The 24,112-nt window shown below is 40.4% G+C and overlaps 1 long non-coding RNA gene across 1 annotated transcript in view; it reads right to left on the reverse strand.

Moving 5' to 3' along the window:
- The window catches only part of LOC121042696 (uncharacterized), a 26,221-nt gene continuing 2,109 nt past the window's right edge, over positions 1-24,112 (reverse strand). The window contains exon 2 of the long non-coding RNA XR_005796389.1: positions 1-678. This is a non-coding gene — a long non-coding RNA (uncharacterized LOC121042696). The remainder of the gene's footprint in view (positions 679-24,112) is intronic.

The following is a 24,112-nucleotide window of genomic DNA, read 5'->3' on the forward strand; positions in this document are numbered from 1 at the left end:
TCCAACTTTATTCATTTATTCTCTCATTTAATCATTAAACAAATGTTTATTAAGCATATGTGTATGAAGACCCTGTTAAGTGGTTTAAGCACCGTGGGGTAAATATAAGCATCTCAGCAGATACAATCTCTGTCTTTGCATGACATAGTCCAGTGGGAGTGCTAGTCATAATCAAAAACCATACAAATATGTAGTTACCAGCTGTGAGATCTTATACAAGATACTCAAACATGCTAAGCCTCAGTTTCCTCATCTGTAAAATGGACCAATAATAGTATCTACATCATAGTGTTTTGTAGGAGGAGATTAAATGATAAGATGCATATAAGACACAACACCACACCCGACATGTAGGTAGTGCAAACATACAAACGAACAACAGAAAACAACAGCACAAAATCCTTAGGAGATAACCCCCATCAACAGGAAAATAATGGATTGCAGATGAGTAAAAAAAACAATGAACCACTAGTTACTACAGCATTCTTCATGTGAACACTAGGGGGGGCATCAAGATACCTTTGCTAGACCGCATATCGCATGTCCACAGGGGAGTGCTGGAAACCACTCATGAAGCCACATGTGGAAGACAGTGTGCCTCAGTTCATCTGCTTCTTCCTGACTTTTAAAGCAAATGATCTGCTTCCAGGATATACTTCTGTGAGTAGTTTTCCTCATCTGCCAAAATGAAAATGTAGGAGAGAGAATTCTTACGTCTCAAAATCCTAGGCTTTAAATAAGGCTAATGATGAAGATTAGTGAAAAAACATGGTGATATGTGACACGAGGACCTTGATAATCAGACCAAAACCAAAACCAAAACCAAACCAGTCGTTTCAAGTAGGCTTCACATGTGAAGTTGCAACTTACAGTGACCCCAAGAGTGTCTTTTCTTCCCTACGTCTTCAAGTAGATAAAGCTCTAAAGTAGTAAGTCGATCCTTGACTATTCCACACAGCTGTTAAGTGCAGGGGCTTCAGTAAGTATCATTCTGCTCTTTTCTGATTGTAATTCACTTGGCCTCTCTGTGCCTTGGTTTCTCCACTGTAAATGGGAAGAGAAATGGTGCCCGTCCCATAGATTTGTTACGAGGCTGCTTCGGGATAATTCCAGCAGAGCCCTGTGTACAGCAAGCGTATGAAGGCTTAGCTATTGTCGCAAAGGGGATTGTCTCAATGATTCTCTGGGTTGTTTCCATTCAAAAATTTTGAGTCATCCAACAACAATTTTCCAGGGTGGCAATAAATGCAGGCCAATGTCCTTGCTAAAAGAGAAATCTGGCCCGACGAGAGAAGCTGTCAAATCCTGAAAAGAGGATTTTGTTACCAAAACTGCCTGTCACTTCCTCACTTCACCCCGGGGTCTACACTCTTTGTTTCTCTTTTCACTGCATACCATTCAGATCAAAGTGTTTTTGCCCCGCTTATCCTCTAAAGCACATATCAGTAGGTTAATGGTTGAAGGTCATGGGCCTCCATCCTTGTATACCTTGTCTGGGCCATGCTTGGTGGAGCCAAGGCCCCAGCTGGCGTGGGGGAAGTCAGAGTAAGCACACTGTGCGCCCGGCAGATGTAGAAAGCTCGGTGCAGTGATCTGGGTGCACCTGTTGGTTTGTCACCATCTGTTAGCCAAAATGTTAAAGAGCCACACCCTCCGACGGCCAGCTGAGGAGAACTTAATCTCTTCCCCCACAGGCCTCCCAATACAGGCTGCCGATCACATCTTACAAAAGAAGAGAGGCAAACACAAAGAAGGAACTGTCTGAACCCCGCCCGGGGAGGGGGTGGGGGGAAACCTAATCTTCTGTCATTGCTGGATTTTATTTCTTAAGCTAACAAGACAGGGGTTTTAAAATAAACCTAGATAGTTATTACCTGATAAGAAATCCTGTTATAAACTGCCAATTTTTTAAAGGGAAGATATTGGTTTAACATGGATACTAGTATTAAGCGAATTAAGTGGTGATGGTGTTTTGGATGCCTACTTAGTGGGGTGGAACTATTACAAGAGAGCTAACGTTTGCCTCCTCTACGGGAGACAGAACTGGAATCTTAGTAGCAAAGTTGCTTGGGAAAGCAGCCCAGGATAAACAATTATCTGGGAGCTTAGGCCTTGGAGTCTCTACGATTAGAGAAATATTCCTCTAAGTAAAGATGGAAATTTGTATGAGCTTTATCAAATCATGGGGCAGGCTTCCCCCGCTTGTGTCTCAGTCCCGTTGCCCTGATGTGCACGGTACAGAACACGGTCTCACATTCCTAAGGAGTCAAGGACCACACAATAGCAGTTAGCCAGCGGATGTCATGCCAGAACTAGGTGCCAACTCCCTTCCAGCTGAGCACCAATAAATATTTTTAAAAAGAGTCTGAGATGGCAAGAATCTTTCATTGACTGGGCTCAGTCTTATCAAAGTTAAATATTCAGCTAGAATATGTATCCGGCAACCTTCTTGAATATGTACCCAGGATAACTCAGAGCAAAACTTAGCATGCATTCTTCGTTAAGAGTAAATGAGAAGCAAGAAGCTTGTTCCCAACTAAAGTTACAAGGTAAGGAAGGAAATTTCAGATTTTAAAAAGGATTTTAAGTTAGAAATTACTTCATCTGGCTATCAAGTTTGGCTTTTTTTTTTTTTTTGGTTTTGTTTTGTTTTGTTTTTAGGTGGTGGTGATAGGAAGACAGTTTTTAATATTGGTCAAACCTTTTGTATGGCCTCATACTTCTCTTGTTGATTCTTTACCCCTTTCTTTCTTACCAAACTATCATTCAACCTAATCCTTAAGGAATATTGAATAGAATTAACACCTTTATACCAATCCCATTAGTGTGCTGTTAAATTAATGGGTTCACTTCTGCCCTCCAGCAAAATGCGGATTATAATCTTGAGACAAGCTACCTTTAGGCAGTAGGCAATCACTTTAAAAACCTGAAAGCAGGCAACATATGGCACACTACACAATATAAAAGTGTTTAAGAGGTAGAAGTTTCCACCCTCCATGATACATGCCCAGTTTTAAATAAAACATAGCGTCATCTGGTTCACGCTTAAACACTGAAATTGAAATTATTGGCCATACTGTCATTTTCAAAACAATAGCTAACGGTTTGCACATGTGCTGTTTACAGATCCACAGCCTGTAAACACAGTCACCAACCACAACTTTGCAAAGGTAAATGACAGCTTGAAAAATTTCAAGTCTCCAGAACTCCTGGGATTTCCTCATTTTCCCCCCTTTCATTCATTCTTTCTTCCCACCCCACCCCCAACTCTAATCATAGACACAACAGAGCCTCCTCTGCGTGCGCATGCGTAACTTCCTAACCATGTCACCGCCATCCCCCCACCCCCCACGACACATTTTCCTGCTGTTGAGACCAGCTGGGATGTATTAGTCATGCTGAAGCACGTCATGTAACACAGCAAAATATCAGGCAGCCCAGTGTCATGGGAAAAGTGAATCTACTTCATTATCTACCTAGGGGAAGGAAACAGAACTACCGCTTAAAAAGGCCTGGTCTTCCCTTCCGTGTTAATGTATATTCTGTTAATATCATTAAGGATATTCCAAGGTCTTGCTGTCAGTGAACACAGTACATTAGGAAAGCATCAGCAGTACCACTGGGCCTTTTTTACCCTTTTGTTCAGACACAAATTCTGTAAAATTAGAAGGTTGTGATTTATTTAAATAAAGGAGAAGGATACTGTTATCAAACTAGGAAAAGGTATGTCCCCTACTGTAAGACATTACTTTGGAGATCTGTAGGGAAAACAGTAATAATGTGTTGTGTAGCACTGCTTCTCAGACTTGAATGTACATTGGGATCAGTGGAGAGCCTATTAGAAATGTTACCGCTGACCCAGCAGCCTGAAAGTCTGCATTTCTAACAAACTTCTGGGTGAGGCTGGTAGCTGCTGGCCTCAGGACCACACTTTGATTAGAAAGGTTGTATAGAAAGGGCAACATTTAGGCAAGTTCAAATACAGCTGTTTAGAACTATGGAGGACTAATGTCAATCACAGATTGATCCGGATGAGTTGGAAGGGATCTACATTTAGGTGATGGTGAAGGGAAGGGGCTACCATGGGTCTCTGGGATTTGTTTTTGTTTTTTGTTTTTTGTTTTTTTTTTTGGATTAAAGAGGAAAATCTGGGGAACAGGCAACAACATGAGACAGGGAGGATGCTTTGGCTAATTTTTAAATTTTTATTCTTAACAATCTAGACAGGTTTGGAAGCCCTCAAAATTACCTTGAGGTTAGTTGGGTTACCAATTATATATTGGTAACTCTGATTTTTTAGTAAAGAAGCAGAGATGCAAAGAGGTTTTTCATAAAGGATATCAAAAGACAAGTAAAAAAGTGGAAATGGAACTAGATTTGGGTCTGGTTCCAGTGTCCCTAGTAAAATCTCTGGGAGGAAAAATAAGAAAATGGTTTTCCCAATGAAAGATGGTCAAAGAAGTTATGATAATACAAGATTTTACCCCATCATTGCCCCTTGAAATAACTTACATCTGGTATTTCCTCTGCCATGCTTTTCATGTGTCACTAATTATGGTGGCTTGAAAATACTTGACAGTTCTACAATTATTTTATTTTTATAACAACATAATTTTTAAGAAAGAATCCATTTTCAAAAAACTTTAAGACCACATTAGGTGTTCTTCATGACCAAGAAACATGAGAATTTTGATGGTCCTATGTTAAAACCAAACAAAAATTATGGAAATAAAAAAAAAAGGTCAAATATTTTGCTTTTCTTTCTTAAGCTTATTTATTGATTTTGAGAGAGAGAGAGCACAAATGAGGGAGGGGCAGAGAGAGAGAGAGTGAGAGAGAGAGAGAGACAGAAACAGAGAATCCCAAGGAGGCTACGTGTTGCCAGCAGGGAAACTGATGAACCATAAGATCATGACTTGAGTTGAAATCAAGAGTCAGAAGCTTAACTGATAAGCTATCCAGGTGTTCCTGTTTTTATTTCTTGAATTGTGTTATGGTCTATTAGTTTCCTCAGGTTGCAGTAACCAATTACCATGAACTTGGTGGCTTACAACAACAGAAATGAATTCTCTTGCAGTTTGGGAGATCAGGAGTCTTCAGGTCTCTAGAACAGAATCCTCAACCTCTTCCTTAGCTTCTGGAAGTGGCTGGCAATCCTGGTGTTCGTTGGCTTGTAGAAATATCATCCAATCTCTGACTCCATTGGCACACAATGTTCTCTCCACGGGTCTCCTCTGTGTCTCTTCTCTTCTTCCAGGGATACCAAATATATTGGATTAGGGCCCACCCTGATACTGTATGATCTCATTTTAACTTGATTACACCTGCAAAGACCCTACAGCAGGCATTGTCCACAGTTTTGCTTCCATGGTTTTAGTTGGTCAACCAATGTCTGAAAGCCGACAGCTGGTCAGGAGGTCAATAGCAGTCTAACACTGTGTCAAGGTGCCTACATCATTCACCTTGCTTCCTCTCATCAGAAAGCATTTCATTATCTCACATCATCACAAGAAGGATGAATTCAGTAGAATAACATATTTTGACAGAGAGCGGCCATCTTCACATAACTTTTATTGCAGTGTATTGTTATAAATATTCTATTTTATTATTAGTTTGTTGTTAACTTCTTACTGTGCCTAATTTTGTTAATTAAATTTTATTGTATGTATCTGCGTACAAGAAAAAAAGTATATATAATGTTTAGTACTATCCACATTTTTTTCAGGCATTCACTGGAGCGGGGGTGGGGGGTGTCTTGTAATGTGTCCCTTATAGATAAGGGGAAACTATTCTATTTTCAAACAAGATTACATTCACAGGTGTGGGGATGAGGACTTCAAGATATCTTTTTAGGGGACACAATTAACCCATAACAGGTATTATGACATAAAATCTTTGTACTTAGAAATGTAAATTTCCATTTTTTTTTTTTTTTTTTTTTTTTTACCATTTTGAACAAGTGTCTTTATTTAGCGAGAGTGACAGGTTTTTTGATGTTGAAGTGCTATGATTATGAACAGGGAGAACTCAAGAAAAGTTTCACTTTTTAATGTGAAAAATATGAACTTATTAGACATGATAGGTATTAGAAATCTTTGCTTTGTTTTAGAGCTAATGCAATTCACAACATTTACTCTTTTTTTTAAATGTTTATTTTTATTTATTTTAAAGAGAGAGACAGAGTGCTAGCAGGAGAGGGGCAGAAAGAGAGAAAGACACAGAATCCGAAGCAGGCTCCAGGCTCCGAGCTGTCAGCAAAGAGCCCGATACAGGGCTTGAACCCACAAACTGACAGATCATGACAGGAGCCGAAGTTGGATGTCTAACAGATTGAGTCACCAGGCACCCCTCAGAATATTTATTCTTATGAAGATTTGTACCTGTGTTTATCCAACAGTTGTTGCTTCACTATTTGTTAGTAGCTGTCACCGGAACGGTCATAGAATACCTCTCCTACTTTATAGTTAGTAGATTGTGAGTTTCTTGAGGACAGATACTATCCCATTATTTTTATTTCTTCTCTGTTCCTAAAATGCACATTTTTTGAGCATGAGTTGAATATTTTTCGTATCTAGTGATACCGAATCATTCTGAAGGCAAAATAAAACTTGTTTAATTATCATTAACATCTGAGTGTTGCTGTTGTCTATTGGACTTTGGGGAAAATGCTTATCTGAGGAGATGAATAATATTTTTCATAAACATTTATTTTGTATAGCCTGTTGTTAGCACTGAATTATACAATAAACAATCACAAACAATAAATAATTGGTATTGTAGGTTCATCTTCAAGGCCCCAAGTCTGTAAGCTTCATATGTTATCCCACAGGGTGTTCAAGTGACTTGAAAGCAATGACGCTGGCTAATGTCCTACCCAGCTTGCTCACCTAGCACATGGACTCAAACAAGTCCCTTGCATGCTGACTCTAGTCCGTGATTTATGGGAGACAAGGTGAAGAAATTTGAACTAAAAATCTTTTTGATCTAATCATATTTTCCTACAATCCTTCCCGCAATCTCTTTTCCCTATTCAACCACACACAAGCAAAAATATTCAAAGAAGAATATTTGCGGTTAAGATTCAAAAACTCATCTTGAACTTAAAGCTAGCAAATGTCAGCAGTTTCATGCGAGTTTGTCCTAATGTTCTCAGAAATCTAAACTATGGTATCTTGCCGCATTTAAAATTCTTCCCTGCTCGCCGCAGTCCCTAATAATATCCTGGCCGTGCACCTTCATCTATATTCATGAGAGTGCAGATGCAGCCAAATTAGTGGCAGCAAAGCACATTTTACAGTGTAGAAAATACAATCTGGCTTCCTTTAAACATTTTTTGACAAAAAAGTTTTATTTAAAAAAAAAAACAACAAGAAAACCAGACAGATTTAAATTCACCACCACCCGTCGGAGGAGTCTGTTACAAACGCACAGCTGGCTTGATGATGAGTGACAAATCAAAAGTCAGAGAGAAACTTCCCGATCATCTGAGCCCTTGCCACCCGATTAGCAGAAGAAAAACAGGGCAGATGGAGGGAGACGCAGCAGTTCGGAGGGAACAGATGGCCACTACGAACTTGATATATGAAATTAATAACACTTTCTCAAATACAATTAGTAACAGGAATACATTACCTGAATTTTCATAACTGTGAGCAAGCTGACATTAAATGAGGTTTTTCAGATTAACAGTTGATGTGGCATTGATATTTGGAGGGAAATAAAAATATATAGCAATAAGAGAAACCTTTTGCTTTTTGGTGCCATTGATCAGGATGTTGTAACATATGAAAGGGGAGCTGCAATTCAAAGAAATTCCATATTTAAATTTCACTAATTGGGATTTTTTTTTTCCTAATGTAGCCATTTGGGCCACATAATGCATGAAATACTTAAGAGCCTCGCAGATGTATGCAGCATGTACTACCCTGGATGAATTATTCTTTAGGAAGAAATTAACCATTATACATCTCCCCACAGATAAAAGGGGAAAGCAAACAAAAAAGGGACACAGGGCAGTAAAAAAGTCAAGATAAGATGAAATCAAGAGACTAGCTTTTGTGCTTTTCAAAGCTATTCATGGTACAATAAGTATTTCTGGGTATGTCATTAGGCTTTCTCTATTTTGATGCCCAGTCTCTAGAATGGGCAAAATGTTTGTGCTATATGTCCTTGTTCAAAGCACTGTCAACCAAAGACTATTTTAGTTCAAAACCCATGATCGTGATACTCTTGGATGGGGTTAACCACTCCTCTGGGAAGCCGGAACCTTCCTGAGCTCAGCTAGGTCAGCCTGTAGTGCAGCCTGAGGCTCCCGATGAGGCGGACGTGATGATGATGGGGCTTTGCTGAATGAAGCCCGAACCCAGCCCCTGCAGGAGGCTGGGGCAACCTGGGGCGTTACAAGATGAGGCCACAGCAGCAGCTGCTAGGGCTTTCTGATTGCAGCCAGGAGCACACCCATACTGATGGGTGAGAACTGCCACAGGCTTAATGCCCATGGGACAGGTAGGCTTGAGTGTCTGTGAAGTGCAGAAACTGAGTCTGAGATGGGGGGGTGGGGGGCGGTAGAGCAGAAATATACAAGCACACCAGCCATATGCACTTATCTAGGGTGGCAAGAGGACTCTCTCACGGGTCCCTGGAGGCAGATCATTAGTTCTGCTACAACATGAGAATGGCTGTTTCCACAGCTGGGGGCTGCACAAACTGGCACAGCGAGAAGGGAAGGACATCTCCTCCTCCTTGAACGGAAAAACCGTGGGTATTCAGGTAAACGCAGAAATCACAAAAAGGAGGCTGTTCTGTGGTAGGAAGCTAGCACCTTCTTGTTTGTAAGAAGGAGAACAGAGACCAAAGAAATCAAGACAGACTTCCCTCTTCCTAACCATCCAGAAATGCACTTTATCAGATAGTCAAAACAGGCACCACTGGGAAAGCCTAGAACACAGGATGAATGTAGGGCACTTACTAGACCTTAAATAATATTTATTTTAAGCAATATCTGAATTTAACTTGCGGTTTCAGCTGGGAAGCCAATTAGCAGTGAGATCTTAGCTAAATCACTGACTAAATCTTATACCACCTAATGAGTTTTCACGTATAAAATAAAGGGTTTGAGTTTTATAAAAGAACTATCACGTCTAAAAATTTTATATGAACAATCTAAATGTTAACATACCTACAGGTATTTTGTTAAAACTTTTAGGTTGCAATAACATGTTCACTTATAACCAAGACTAAGAAAGGTACTATTACTAGAAAGGTTAATACTAAAGGTTCCCAAAAGGGTTCAATCTACTAAGAAGAGGATATGGTTTTTCAGGGGGAGCATGTTTTCTCTCACACGTGAAACGAAAATAAAATTGGCACACATTTAAGTTAGGCTAGGAAATTAAAGGTAAATATGAATTGGGTAAGCATGTTTCTGAGTTTGGGTTTCCCTAGAAGCAGACCTTGACATAATAACTTAAAAACAAGCAGTTTATTTGGGAGCTAGAAGAAAACCCCAGTGCGGGTGGGTGTAGGGGAAGTAAGATAAGAAAGTGAAAAGAGACAATAAGAGTCACATTATCAAACCAGTCATCATAGGTGGTGAGTGTTGCTTGAGCTCATTAGGAAAACTCTGGGGTTCCGTGTAAAACACACATTCCAACCTTAACTCACTGGAAGGTGAGGGAACTGGGGTATTTATGCACCAGCTCCTGCCAGTCATTGTTTAAGGGCTACTCCTGGGGATTGTTAATTCCCCTGCACTTCTGGTCTGTGCTGGTGGCCACACAGGTTCCTGTGGAAAGAGAAACCTCCAGGCAAAGAAGATCGAATGCTGGCAGTTGGATGTTGGGTTACTGCACCTTCCAGTGTTAAGTGCAAGGGGATATGGCAGGGCACTGGCTGCATCTGCTATGACATGTAATGATAAAACCACTGTCAACCAAAGTCTCCGCCCAATGGCTATTTGTTCCACTAGACTGTGTGACCAAAGACCTTATATATCCTCCTCCTCCTCAGCTCTGAGAAGGGGGCAGAATCCACTGGGCATCCAGACTTCAAGCAGCTGCTGCTGAAAATCCCACACTGCAGGCTCCATAAGTGAACAAGAACCATTCCTTCACCCCGCTCATCTGGATACATCTGGGTATTACATGAATGGTTTCCAGCCTCCCGAAAGTAATAATCTTTATCTTCTGAATGGACTTGGCTCCACGGTTGGCTTTGCTCACTCTGAGAATGAGAAGTGAGACAACGGAGGACGCAGGAAAGTTATTCTCATGATCCCTCTAACATTCTAGTGAGGGCAGGGGGATATGCTGACATCCTACTTTTTGTTATTATTCCCCTGGCAACATGAAGTTTGACTGAAATCCAGTCAGAATTTCCTTTTACCTTACGTAGACTACAAGGGGGATGTTCTTCTCTCTTTATTGAAATAGGACTATTGAGGAGAGCTAGCACATAGGGCATCTAAATAGGCACCATCAACAGAGTATTTGCTGATGTTTTCCATTCTCTCTTGATGCTAATGGGCAGCATGACTTTCAGGAAAGGTCCTAATAACCTAGACATCCGTGATCCATAAGCTGTTAGGTTCATCCATTCTATGACAACAAACAAAAACACCCAGTGCATGGGGTGCTGGAGGATTTGAGTCTCCTTTAAAGACTTTTCTCAAGGATTCCCCTAAACACTGAATAATAACATTACTTCATATTATTTATTTTATTCTCTGAAATTAAACAATTTCAATTCCATTCCTAAGAAATTATCTTCATTTGCTCATTCAGCAAATATTTATTGGGCACTTATATACCAGGCACTGTCCCAAGCAAGCATCTCATATAAGGACCCTGCCCCTGTGAAGTGTATATTCTCATGTGAGAGTCAGTCATTAATGATAAAGTTATGAAGAAAGTTAAGTATTGTGTAAGAAGGCAACAAAGAGAACACATAAGGCAGAGAAGAGGGCCCAGAGTGCCATGGTTGTCAGTAGAGACCTCACTTGGGAGTGCCATTTAGGCAAAGACTTAAAGGGGATGAGAATATAATTCTGAGTTCCTGGCACATTTTTAGGGCTAGTGGCACTGCAGTAAATATGACAAAATTCTTCCCTAGAGAAACTTAGATTCTAGTGAAGAAGATCAATCATAAACAGATAAACAAATAAATACAGTGTAATGTCAAAAGATAATCATAAAGAAGAAAAATAAAGTAAGAAAATGGGATAGAGTAAGGGTCAGCAAACTTTTTCTGTAAAAAGTCAGAGAGTAAATATTTTAAGATTTCTGGCATAATTTCTGACACAACTATTCACTTCTGCCTTTGTGATATGTAAGTAGTCATAGGTAGTAAGTAAATGAATGGAGATGGCTGTGTTTTAATAAGACTTTATTTACAAAAATAAGCAGTGGGTATGAATTGGTCTGTGGGCCAGGGCCATAGTTTTCTAACCCCTGGTCATGGGAACCTTTGAGGATATGATATTTTAGCAGAGACCTGAATGAATGAATAAAAGCCATGTGATAATCTAGAGAAAAAAATGCCTCAAGCAGGAGGAAACACAAGTCTGAAGGCCTTGAGATAGCAGCTTGATTAACAAGTGTGAGACTTGAAGTCAAGTTAACAAAAGTAAGAAATATAGGAAATTGGATCAGAGTATGTAATAGACTGCATTGCTGGTCAAGTTGTTTGTTCCTCTGTGCATACACATTCTTTGCCATGTGATATAAGTTTCCTCTTAAGTGGAGTAGTATATTTTCCTAGACTTGACTTTGCATTTAGCCATATGACTTGCTTTGGTCAATAGGATAAAGTAGAAGTGACAATATGCCAGTCCTGAGTCTAAGTGTTAAGAGACCTTCCCTGTTTCTGTGCTCTCTCTCAAACACACATCTTCTATTCCTATGAGAAGAGCTCAGACTGGTCATCTGGTCCCTCTAAGAACAGAGCCACCCAGGCAAGCAACCCCACGTGAGTCCTGTCAGGATCAGCTAATTCTTAGCCAAGCTACAAACACTTAAGGGATAATAAGTATTGTTTTAAGCCACTGAGTTTTCAGGTTGTTTCTTACGTGATGTAGAGAGGGAGCCAAGGGGGCAGATGATGGCAGCCTTGTGATTACAGTAGGAACTTTAGATTTTGTTCTATAAGAAAGAACACCATTTGAATGTTGATGACAGAGGTAAGGTAAGACTTGGTTCACATTTTAGATGGGCTATCAGGGTTCCTCTGTGATGGAACTTGGTGTGGCTGGCATGGAAGAGAAGGAGAGTAATCAAGGAAGGGCTCTGAAATTTTTGTCCTGAACAAATGGTTAAATCTTGGTACATTTGCTAAAATAGAGGATGATCTAGAGGATGAGTTGGTTGAAACGGGAAAAGAATATAGAATTGGGGTCAATATCAACAGAGAAATATTTTGTTAACATGAAGCCATTATGATTATCATTATTTTATTTGAACAAAGCTTTGTAGACATACTGTGTAAGCAACCGTATTAGCTTGGGCAGCTATAACAAGATACTACGGACTGGGTGGTAAACAACAGACATTTGTTTTCTCACAGTTCTGGAGGCTGCAAGTGCAGGATCAAAGTGCCATCGGCGTTGATTTCTAGTGAGACCTCTCTTCCTGGCTTATAGACAGTCACCTTCTCGCTGTGTCCTCACGTGGCCTTTCTGCCGAGAGAGATCTCTGTTGTCTCTTCTTTTTCTCAAAAAACATACCAGTCCTGTAGGATTAGGACCCCACTCTTATGACCTCATTTAACCTTAGTTATCTCCCTAAAGACCCCTTCTCCAAATATAGTCACGATGGAAGTTAGGGTTTCAACACATGAATTGCTGGGGGAAGGGGTGGGGGGACCAAAGTAAGCCCATAACAACTACCTTTATTTGTAGTATGTATAATCGATGAAAGCAACATGAGTTGAGCTCCAGTTAGCATTAACTTTTTGGTTTCCTTCACAGAAAACATTTTGAAAGTGTTGTTTACATTCTTTTTTCTCAACCTTTCCAGTTAAGTTTCTTTTCTACCATTCCACTAATATTTCTCTTGGTAGGGTCAGAAATGACTGCCATAGAGTTTATCCCATGGTTTCCTTTCTTCTCTCTGCTTTCTTGACTCCTCTTCAGATTTGACACGGTTGACCATACCCTCTTTGAAACACCCTCTCCTGTTGGCTTAGGTGATCACTCACTCTCCCTGTTGTCAACTAACTTCTCTAAGAACTCCTCACAGCTTTGCTGGCTCTTCTGTGAGTGTTGAGATGCTTCAGAGCATAGGCCCAGACTCGCTGTTGTTGTTGTTTTTTTTCCTAAATCAATCTGTCCTCAGGTGATCTCAGCTCTCATGACTTTACCTAAAAACCTATAAGGCTATTAGCTCCCACATTTATGCATTCATCAGGACATCCCCACTTTGATCCAGACTTTTGCACGTAACTGCATCCCGACTTCTCCACTTAGATATTAGCAGTCATCTCATCAAGTCCAAGAAAGAACCCTTGATATGCCCCTCGACCAAACTAGTCCTTCAACAGTTTTCTCTGAGTAAATGGCACTGTCGTCCCAGCCGATTAGCTCAACACCTACGAGTCTTCCTTATGTCTGCTGTTCTCCTACCCCTGATGTTTAATTTACTAGCAAATCCTGCCAGTTTCACCTCCCTCCCCCATTATGCCACTTGCTAGCATTTACATAGTAACCACCTACTAGTTTACCGAAAATAAAATTTGCAGTTTAATAAAAAGGTTGCCAGCACTTTCAGTTCAAATGTCTGGCTCCTTTGTGACGCCACTGAAACATGTGGCTAACACAAGTGAAGAAATGAAGAAGAAAAAGAATGTATGTAGTGTAATAAGCACACCTTGCTAAGATTTTTTTTAAGGACCCAAAACACAAGTGGAAGGAATGTTATATAACATCCCATGATGTGTATTGACTTATGGGAATCCAATACCAAACAGAAAATAAATGCACCTAAAACAAAATTTGTTTCGGGAGAATTTAACTGTTCTCCAGCCGGACTGTAGGTTGTGATATGAAATCTTGTAGCCACTCAGCTTGTGTGGCAGTCTGTCCTTTCAAACCTAAAGGAAGAGGCTGTCCATGCTAACAAGGGACAACTCTTTCACATGAGCAAAGTCCTTGGTGGGGACAGACCCTGGGTTACTTTCTGGAGTCTTTCAAATTTAACATTTTGACCTCCATATGAGATGGGCTATACCATTATCACTTCTGTAACAAGATAAATAAAAAGCTATGACAAAGAAAAAAAAAAAAAGAAAGAAAGAAACAGTCAAAAGCAACCAGGACTCTTAAAAATCCATAAAATCATTATGCCGTTTTAACCAATTACAGGTCTGCTTTCAGTTAAAAAAGTGCCAAGAGCCAACCACAGAAATGAGTCACAATGGAAATTTAATTGAAGACTGCCTGCCAGCATCCATTGAAAAGACTATTTTGAGAGAGCTTTCAGAGATTAGTATTGAAGCCATATTTGATTTACTTTAGGGACTGTTGCATTCAGACTAGTGAAACTACTCTCCTCGATGGTATGGCCCCCTGCACTGCATTTTCCTTCACTTCCACGAAGGAAAATGAGGTGAAAGAAATGATTATTTTGCAGGGCTGGATAAATAATTTGCAACACCTGGGGTGCCTGTGTGTCTCAGTCGGTTAAGCATTCGCCTTTGGCTCAGGTCACGACCTTGGGGTCTGGTCCATGGGTTCGAGCCCCACGTCGGGCTCTGGGCTGATGGCTCAAAGCCTGGAGCCTGCTTCAGATTCTGTGTCTCCCTCTCTCTCTCTGCCCCTCACCCACTCGAGCTCTGTCTCTCTCTCAAAAATAAATAAACATTAAAAAAATTAAAAAAAATAATTTGCAAGACCTGATACAAAATGAAATTGGGGGGGAGGGTGGCTTGTTTAAAATTCAGGAAAAATGTGTTACTAAAATTACTAAAATATAACCTTTTCTCTTTCTAAGATGTCTTTCTTAACCTTTTGACATTTTTCATTAACTTTTTAACGTTGCACTGCCTCAGGTGGGTGAATATACACAGGGTTAGTATAGACCCTCACAGGCACCGAGGGCTCAGCCTGAGCCACTAGACCTATTGGTCAATCTCCCTTTTGCACGCTGGCCACCCAAGCCACAGGGACAGGTGACCTTGAGGGATTCTAACCTCATAGAGGATGGGCATGCTAGCAAACCTGATCAGGAGTGGATAAAAGCATTCCACCCCCCCTTACCCCCCACAAATATGTCACCCATTAAATGCCCTATGAAGCTGACAATCCTGAGTTAGAGCAGCCATCACATTACTGTGCCCCGAGATACTGTGGGGTAAGGGCCTATACAACCCCAAACTTCTCCAGGTCCATACCCAGCACCCCCCGCCCCACTCCAGGGGTGGAGGGCAATGGAAGAATGTGGGACTTCCCTTACTAACCTGCCCCTGCCCCTGGTTGAGGAAGTGTGAGGTGTGATGGGCTTGAGGCCCAGAAGGTGGGGACTGGGCTGCCAAGAACTCATGCCAGGGAGGGGGGGAGGGCAGCAGGAGGCCGCACCACATGTTAGCTGAGGCTCCGAGCCCCACCTCCTTATGCTCTATTGTCCTATCAGACTTCACTTACAAAACACAAATTCAAAGACTAAATGATTAATAATTCTAAGACAGTGACTACAGAGCGAGGAACCCCAGGTCCTTCTGAGCCCAAGGCCATGTATGACTGCACTCATCACATGTCCATGAAGCTGACCCTGGTGGAAAGTGAATTTGCTGGTGACATCACAGCGCCCTGATCCTGGAGAGTCTTGGAAGAGCTGTGTGCCTTTGCCAACTCTCCTCCAACACACACCATCTTGTTTTCTACAAAGAACTTTCTACCTCAGTAAGACAAGAAAGGCAAGGCATTGTAGAAAGTTTACAAACAGTATTACTTTCGCTTCATGCATTTATCAACATCCTATCTAGCAGTCCTAGAACTTGCTGAAGACAAAAATGACTTAATTTGGAGTCTGTTTCTAGACAGTGCCACTCTAATACGAATGTGGTTAAGGCATCGTTGCCAGCAGTCTCGGCTGGGTTCAACCAGAACCTTACACAGATACGGCTCTCTGAGTCCCTTACAACCTGGACTGGACTAGTGCTCATCTAAGCCTCACAGTGACTTCGTTCCTCCTCTCTTTATGACTCTGTTTCTCTATCAGTATTGCTGTCCAAACCATATCCAGCAAACCCGAGTCATTTACGATGAATCAGTGCACACCTTTGTACCACTATACTCACAGTATCAATGTGGTAAGACAATTTTCATAGTGGTACACATCTGAAACTCCTAATTAAAGACTTACGTGTAACTACTAATTTTGAAATTCTTCGCAGCTCTGTACATATGGTCTTACGGTTTTAATTCCACCTCTTGTTATTTTGTTGCTGTTGTTTGTTTGTTTTTTGTAAGGTGATGTCGCTTCCTTGGGGGAGTGATTAGATATAACCCATCATATTTAATTATTATAATTGTATATATAATCTTAAGTAAACGTGTTTTTAATTATGATTATTTGTGTGTAAAATTTCTTGAATACTTGCTACCTGTCAACTATACCTAATCTTTACAACCATCCTGTGAAGTAAGTACTCTCATCGCTGTTTCACATGTGAAGATGCTGAGTTGCCAAGCGGTTGAGTCACTTGCTTAAATGCATATGGCTGGTTGATAGCAACAATTCTTGAGGTCACACCATTAGCCAGGCACCATGAGAAGTATTCTATATAGGTTACCTTATCTCATCCCTACCGCTATTCTTTGGGATAGGACAACCGTTATGCTCATTTTAGAGACGAAGACGTTTGACACTAGCAAGGTTGATTTTCTCAAGGACACACTGCTGTTGCCACTGAGAAGGGCCGGGATTTTACCACAGGCATTTGGACATGAGAGGTGGCGTTTTCATCTATTATACTATTTGTGGAAGGCTGTATTTGACAAAAATGCTCAGGGCAGTATTTCTATTCCAAACTCCTCTTCCAGAATCTTGAACTCCCATCATCAAGAGAGGGAGTCAACTCTCGCTCCTCTTGAAGCTGTGTGGACAGTACGACCACCGTGGCAAGTAGCAATATGGGGGAGGTGATGCTACACGTCTTTTGTGGCTCCTGCGGGAGGGGCAATACAGCCTCTACCTGGCTTGCTCATGATGCCCATCCTTGGCACTCAGCCACTGTAGTAGAATAGTGGCTCCACAAAAATGCCCGTGTCCTGGGGTGCCTGGGTGGTGCAGTCGGTTAAGCGTCCGACTTCAGCCAGGTCACGATCTCAGGGTCCGTGAGTTTGAGCCCCGCGTCAGGTTCTGGGCTGATGACTCAGAGCCTGGAGCCTGTTTCCGATTCTGTGTCTCCCTCTCTCTCTGCCCCTCCTCCGTTCATGCTCTGTCTCTCTCTGTTCCAAAAATAAATAAACGTTGAAAAAAAAAAATGCCCGTGTCCTAACCCCCGAGACCTGTGAATATGGTACAGTATATGGCAAAAGGGACTTGGCAGATGTGATTTTTAAATGAAGGGCCTTCAGATGAGATTAATTGGATGTAATACGAGGGCCCTTAAATATAGAAGAAGGAGCAGCAAGTTCAGAGTCAGAAGGAGCCGTGACCACAGAAGAGGGCTCACAGACAGGGAGGCAGGAGCATGTCAATCAGAGATAGATATGATCATGGAAGAAAGGCACCAAGAGAGGCAATGTCACTGTTTTTGACGATTGAGAAAGGGGGTCAGAAGAAAGGGATGTGGGGAGTCTCTACAACCTGGGAAAAGGAAATGGATTGTCCCCTAGAGCCCCCAGAAAAAAATGCAGTGCTTCAACCCCTGCCTTTTAGTCCAGTGAGCTCCAAGTCGGATTTTTGGCCTATAGAATTACAGGCTAATATATTTGTGTTGTTTTAAGCCACTAAGTTTGTTTTAATTTGTTGAAGCAATGATAGGAAACTAATACAGCCACCCTGCTGTGAGGAAGGGTTTCAACTGATAACCCAAGCTAAGGACTCAGCCAACAGCCAGCGGCAGCCACTAGAGAGTGAGTGAGTCAGTGAATGAGCCTTCCTTCAGAAGATTCCAGCTCCTAGCCTTTGAGATGCTCCTGAAATGCCAAGTGGAGCAGAGAGCTTCCTCTGCTGAGCGCTGCTTAAATGTTTCAAGGGATTGTCAAAAATACACAAGCAACAAACAACAACAGCAACAACAACAACAACAACAACAACACACACACACACACAAAGACAAATATGAAGGTCTGTGTTACTTTATTCCACGCTTTGCTCAACTAAGAAAACTTTCCTGTCTGTGAAGCAATTGTTGAGTTCTGAGTTTCATAATTTACATATTCACAAATTACACTAAGCATTAAACTACACCTAACTGCTGAGAATTTCCTATCCTGTTAAAATATTAGACTCATGCTTATGAATAAGAATCTTGAAACAGTAAGCAATAAACAAGGAAGCATGCCAATGGCCACCCTCACAGTAAGAAGAATTACCCATATCCATGACCTGTGTAGCCCTTGTGTTCTTTACTGGTTATAGCACTACCACAAATATTGTAGTCTTTGAGAAACATTCCATTTAGATGATTCCTGAGATTCATATGAATAGCCAAGAACCTTGATTCCACAATGTACTGCATGCAGAACACAAGAAAACTGTGGAAGGCCATCTAACAAATATAGGTACTTGTCTTGATTCAGAATTTTTTCTTTCTTTCTGTTTTTTTTTTTTTTTTAAAGAAAACATCACAGGGCTACCATGATCATGAATTTGGCATTGTTATTTTTAGCCATGCATGTGTTTTGTATTTTTGCTCCTTAAAGAAAATATTGTTTTGCATCTTTCCACACTTCATGTATGATATCATCAACCTGAAGCTTAATTTTTGGTCCCTATTATATTTTTAAAGTTTATTCATTGATGCTCATAGGTCTAGTTTATTGATTAAAAATTTTTTTTTACTTTATTTTAGAGAGAGAGAGAGCGCGCACAAGCAGGAGAGAGGGGCAGGAGAGAGAGAGAGAGAGAGAGACAGAGAGAGACAGATTCCTAAGCAGGTTCCACAGTCAGCACAGAGCTTGACAGGGGGCTCTATCCCAAGACCCTAGGATCATGACCTGAGCTGAAATCAAGAGTTTGATGCTCAACCACCTGAGCCACCCAGGCATCCTTTGATTTTTTTTAAAAAAAAGTTTATTTATTTTGAGAGAGAGAGAGAGAGAGAGAGAGAGAGAGAGAGAGAGAGAGATTGAGAGAGAGAGAGCCAAGTAGGTTCCATGCTGTGTGTCAGTGTGAAGCCCAAAGCAGAGCTCAAACTCAGGAATCATGAGACTATGACCTCAGCCAAAATCAAGAGTTGGAGGCTTAAGCAACTGAGCCACCCAGGTGCCCCCGGTTTACTGATTTTTAATGGCATATGTTTTCTGTTGTCAACTGACACTTATGTTTTATTTCTGGTTTCTTTTAGCTGTTTATATTAACCAAAAATGCTGTAACCTGTGTTCTTTACACATCTCCGTGGGTACATCTACTAGAATTTAGGGATGAAGTTGATGAGATAAAAGAGATACGAATCTTCAAATCTGACAGATATTACTAGATTATTCTCCAAACAAATTTTAATTCCATCACAGTGCATGAGAGCTTCACTGTTCTATATTCTTGCTCACATCTGCTGCTACCAAACGTTTTATGTTTTGCCAAACTAAATCTGGAATTATATCTAATTGTGGTTTTCCCAGATTATGAGGGAAACTAGGCAACCTTTCGTATGTTTATGGGACAATTCCCCCCCCTTCTCTGTGAATTACTTATTTATAGCCACTGCCTATTTTTCTACTGAGTTTTGTGTATGTGTTCTCATTTGTAAGCACCTTTAAAATTTTTGGATAGTAATTTGTTTTGTTATACACTTTGCAAAAGTCCTCTCCCAATGTTGTGGCATGTCTGTTTACTTTGTTTATGGTGTCCTTTGTGTAACATGTGCTTAAATTTGAATACAGTCCACTTTATAGTTTCTTCAATAATGTGTGCATTTGTTTCTCAAGGTGATGCATATATATATATATATATATATATATATATATATATGTTTTTTTAATGGTTACTTATTTTTGAGAGAGACAGAGCACAAGGGAGGAGGGGCAGAGAGACAGAGAGGGAGACATAGAACTCAAAGCAGGCTCCAGGCTCTGAGCTGTCAGCACAGAACCCGATGTGAGTCTCGAACTCACTAACTGTGAGATCATAACCTGAGCTGAAGTTGGACACTTAACCGACTGAGCCACCCAGGTGCCCCAAGGTGATGCATATATTTTTAAATATATACTTTCTTCTAGACTTTTTTTGTTTTTGATCTATCACAAATTTACTTTTTTGTGTGTGTATAGTGGTAAAGGTTCAATTTTATTTTTCCACAGATATTTCATTTCTAAGCATCATTTATTGAAGTACATTTGTTTATTAAAGCATTTCATTATCCTCACTAATTTTTTTAAAATTTTTTTAACGTTTTTAAATTTATTTTTGAGACAGGGAGAGACAGAGAATGAACAGGGGAGGGTCAGAGAGAGGGAGACACAGAATCTGAAACAGGCTCCAGGCTCTGAGCTGTCAGTACAGAGCCCAGGTCCTCACTAATTTTTAATGGTGTCTCTATTGTATTAAGTTTTCATATACATGTGAGTTGGGAAGAAACTACTGAACCTCTATGAGTTAGCATACATTATTACCTCTGTCTGGAAAGTCCTGTTTTTGTTGACTTGGAAATATTCTACTCATCTATTAAGTCCTAGCTTAAATATCATCTCCTTTGTGAGATGGCTCTCACCCTTCTTCGTCCTTCTCTATGTTGATTACAACCTCATTGCAATATGCATCGCACCATAGATATTTTTTTCACAGCCAGATTTTTAGCTTTTTTGAGGCTAAACACATTGTCCTGCTATTTTATGCTGTCAAACACCTTGTAGATATTTAATAAGATTAACTAAATGAATACATTAATGAGTGAATCTTCAAAACAGAACAGCTTGAGTGACACTTAGTAAATCTGAATAATTCATCCTCATATCTCTGGTCTCTCTTTTCCCTTGTTTTGCTGACTTTGTGGTATAGAGACTTTAACATAGTTATTACGGATGAAATCCTTTCTAAAAATTGCTTCTTAGGACTATAATTTGTAGAGATATGATCTTACTTATTAGATTCTTCATTTCTGGTTTTTTTTTTTTTAATTAGTGATGTCTGAGAACTAAATCAGCAACCTTACCTACATGGTGATCTGCTTCATTTAAAAATCCCCAATGGCGTCATGTTGAGAAGTAGACTATAAGCTTCACACTGAGTGAGCTGCTCTTAGGTACATATAGCTCCGTAAAGCACACTAAACACTGTAAACTCACCCATTTTTACTTAATTTTGTTTGGATACTCTATAGTTCCCTATCAAATGTAGAGACACCATAAATAGTTATTGAATATTTGCATGATAATATACGTATGTGTCTTCACATGCTGTACTGTTGAGGTTTTATAAGATCTAGGACCCTCACAAATAGTAAAGAGCATAACTGACTTCTGTACATTATTTCCATCAGACTATACACACCCTTTGAAGCAGGCTAGGGATCAGCATTGTCAACGTGACCCTGAGGTTACCACAGTCACTTGTTTCTGGTATTATCTGGAAGTCAATGTAGACCACCTATGGTAGATAATTGTTTTCACTTGCAGTAAATACTCAAATGATTAGCAGTCCTTTATTGCCACCAAATTTGCTATTGACTAAACTCACTGTACTAAATGCTACCATTGACCGCAACAACTCAAGAAAGTGAAAACACAACCTATATGAGAAAGCATGGTCATCAAAACCTCCTAGTCAGCCAATATTTCAACTGCAAGATTTACCTTAACTTGGGAATGTGGGAGTTTGGATTTCACATTGTTACAGGTCAACAAATCATACAGAGTTAGCTCTGACCGATTCAGAGGAGTCTGGTTACAGCCAGTTCCACACTATCTCTGCACCAGGGTCAGCTGTATCTCTGATACCTCTAATTTGCTTCAGGAAAGAGCTACTGCTTCCAAGATTTCACTCAAACTATTCTTTTAAGACATCCTTAACAGCCTGAGCTTTTCTCTAGATCTTTCTTTTCCTTATCCCTAGAAATATCCTTTCATCATTGGCTTTTCAAGGTGTTCCGCCAATATAATTTCTAAAATTGGTCTTTTCCGTTCCTGCCCCGGTTGATCTAGTAAATACTTGAGTTTTCTTTCTTACTTTCTTAACTTTTTTTTTTTCTGGTGGATTTCCTTTTTGAACACTTCTTGCCTCTACTCTCCTATGCCTCCCACTTTGCCTCCACACAAAGATTTTCCACTTCCTTTCCCCCTCAGCCATATGGGTTCCAAATTTTCTCATTCTCCTCTGTTCACGTCCATGTTAAAAAAAAAAAGAGCTGTTTATCTTAAATTAGTGTTTTAAGTCCCCAACTTACATTCAAATTACTCTTATCTACAACCTCTGTTAGACTCTTCCTCTCTTTAGAGTTCAGTTTCCTTGTTTGTAAAATGAGATGGTTGGGAGTGGTCTATAAGATCTGTTTCAGCCTAAACATGACTCTGTGACTCTATGCATCTGACAAACTCTGTCTTCTTTGGTCACTTCAAATGATTACGGCTCATTCACCACCAACTGGCTACCTTTGACTTGTAACATCTTGGGAAGCACTTCGGCTCTCTGCACATTCAGTGTGAACATGGATCAGGAAAAAGAAGAATGAGCCAGTTCTAGCATCAGAGCTGTGCTCCTCTTAGCACAGTGTGAAGTGACCTGGTTGGGAGGACGTGACAAAAGCATAAGAAACTGCCAAAGGGAGACTGGATTAGGATAGGCACAGGCAAAGATGCAAGCTGAAAGGTCTATGATGTCCCAGAAGATGACAACCAGAGGAATTAGGCCAGTGTCAGGGCTTCAGGGAGATGATAGAAAAGAGTAAACAGAAATTTAGAACTCAGTTATCAGACAGATACTTGTCTTCTTTAGCAAGATACTTACTCAGAAATTGAGTTTAGGGGTCATGAGGCAAAGTAAGAGGAAGCTGCAAGGCCTGCGGATAGATGCAGAATCAGAGTCAAAGGTGAGAAGGTGTTGAAGAGAGCATGAGACCAGAGTCCTTAGTCTTTTTGTACCCCCTTCCTTCCCCAAAGGGCGTAATTCTGAATGCAATGAGCAGAAATAGATGGACTTTATCTTTAGCTAAGGTATCTGTTAGATTACCTCTCACTAAATTCCTAATTGCATGATGAGACTGCTATGCCATTCAGGCGATACAAGACTACAGTTATGTTTCCTCCATTCTGCTTGGCAGACAGCACAACAGGAGACTCCACTTGGTCTGCTTTAGATCAACTCTTTCTGCACAAGGAGGATTCTTGAAAAGAATTGTCTACTTTCTGAAATGAAAATTGGTAAAGATTATATTTTCCAGAAGTTTGATTCATTGGACAGTCTTTTTAATTTTTCAAAGATGTAAATATTTTTTTTTTTGAATCAGAACTATGCATGCTACAAATCCTTCTGGAAAATGGGTGATTGGATTGACTAACTTTAAAGTTAAAACACATTATATAACCTTTCTATAGTCAAGTAAGGTAGCTGTTATTCCTAGATCCACTTTGCAGATGGCGATATGGGGGTTCAGAATGATCAAGTACATTGAAGTTGGTTACACAGAGCAAGAAATGAAGCTGGGATTCAAACTCAGGCCTCTTAACTTTAAGCCCTATGCTCCTTATAGTACATTCCCTGTAGCTTTCACCCAGACTGTGATGTATTTAGAAGGATGTCTTCTGGCACATCCTTCAACTTGTATGTACTTAGCAAATTAATCATAAGAATGTAACAGACATAAAATAAACATCTTGGTGGAATGACTGGATGACCACCTACATCTTCCCTGCCCTTACTTACAACTCCCCTCCCCATCCCCTGCTTAACATTGGGAAATAAGGTTTGCCTCCCTTCCTTCCTTCCTTCCTTCCTTCCTTCCTTCCTTCCTTCCTTCCTTC

This window comes from Herpailurus yagouaroundi, unplaced genomic scaffold (assembly GCF_014898765.1).
Source record: "Herpailurus yagouaroundi ecotype Mexico unplaced genomic scaffold, PumYag 186, whole genome shotgun sequence".
NCBI lineage: Eukaryota > Metazoa > Chordata > Mammalia > Carnivora > Felidae > Herpailurus > Herpailurus yagouaroundi.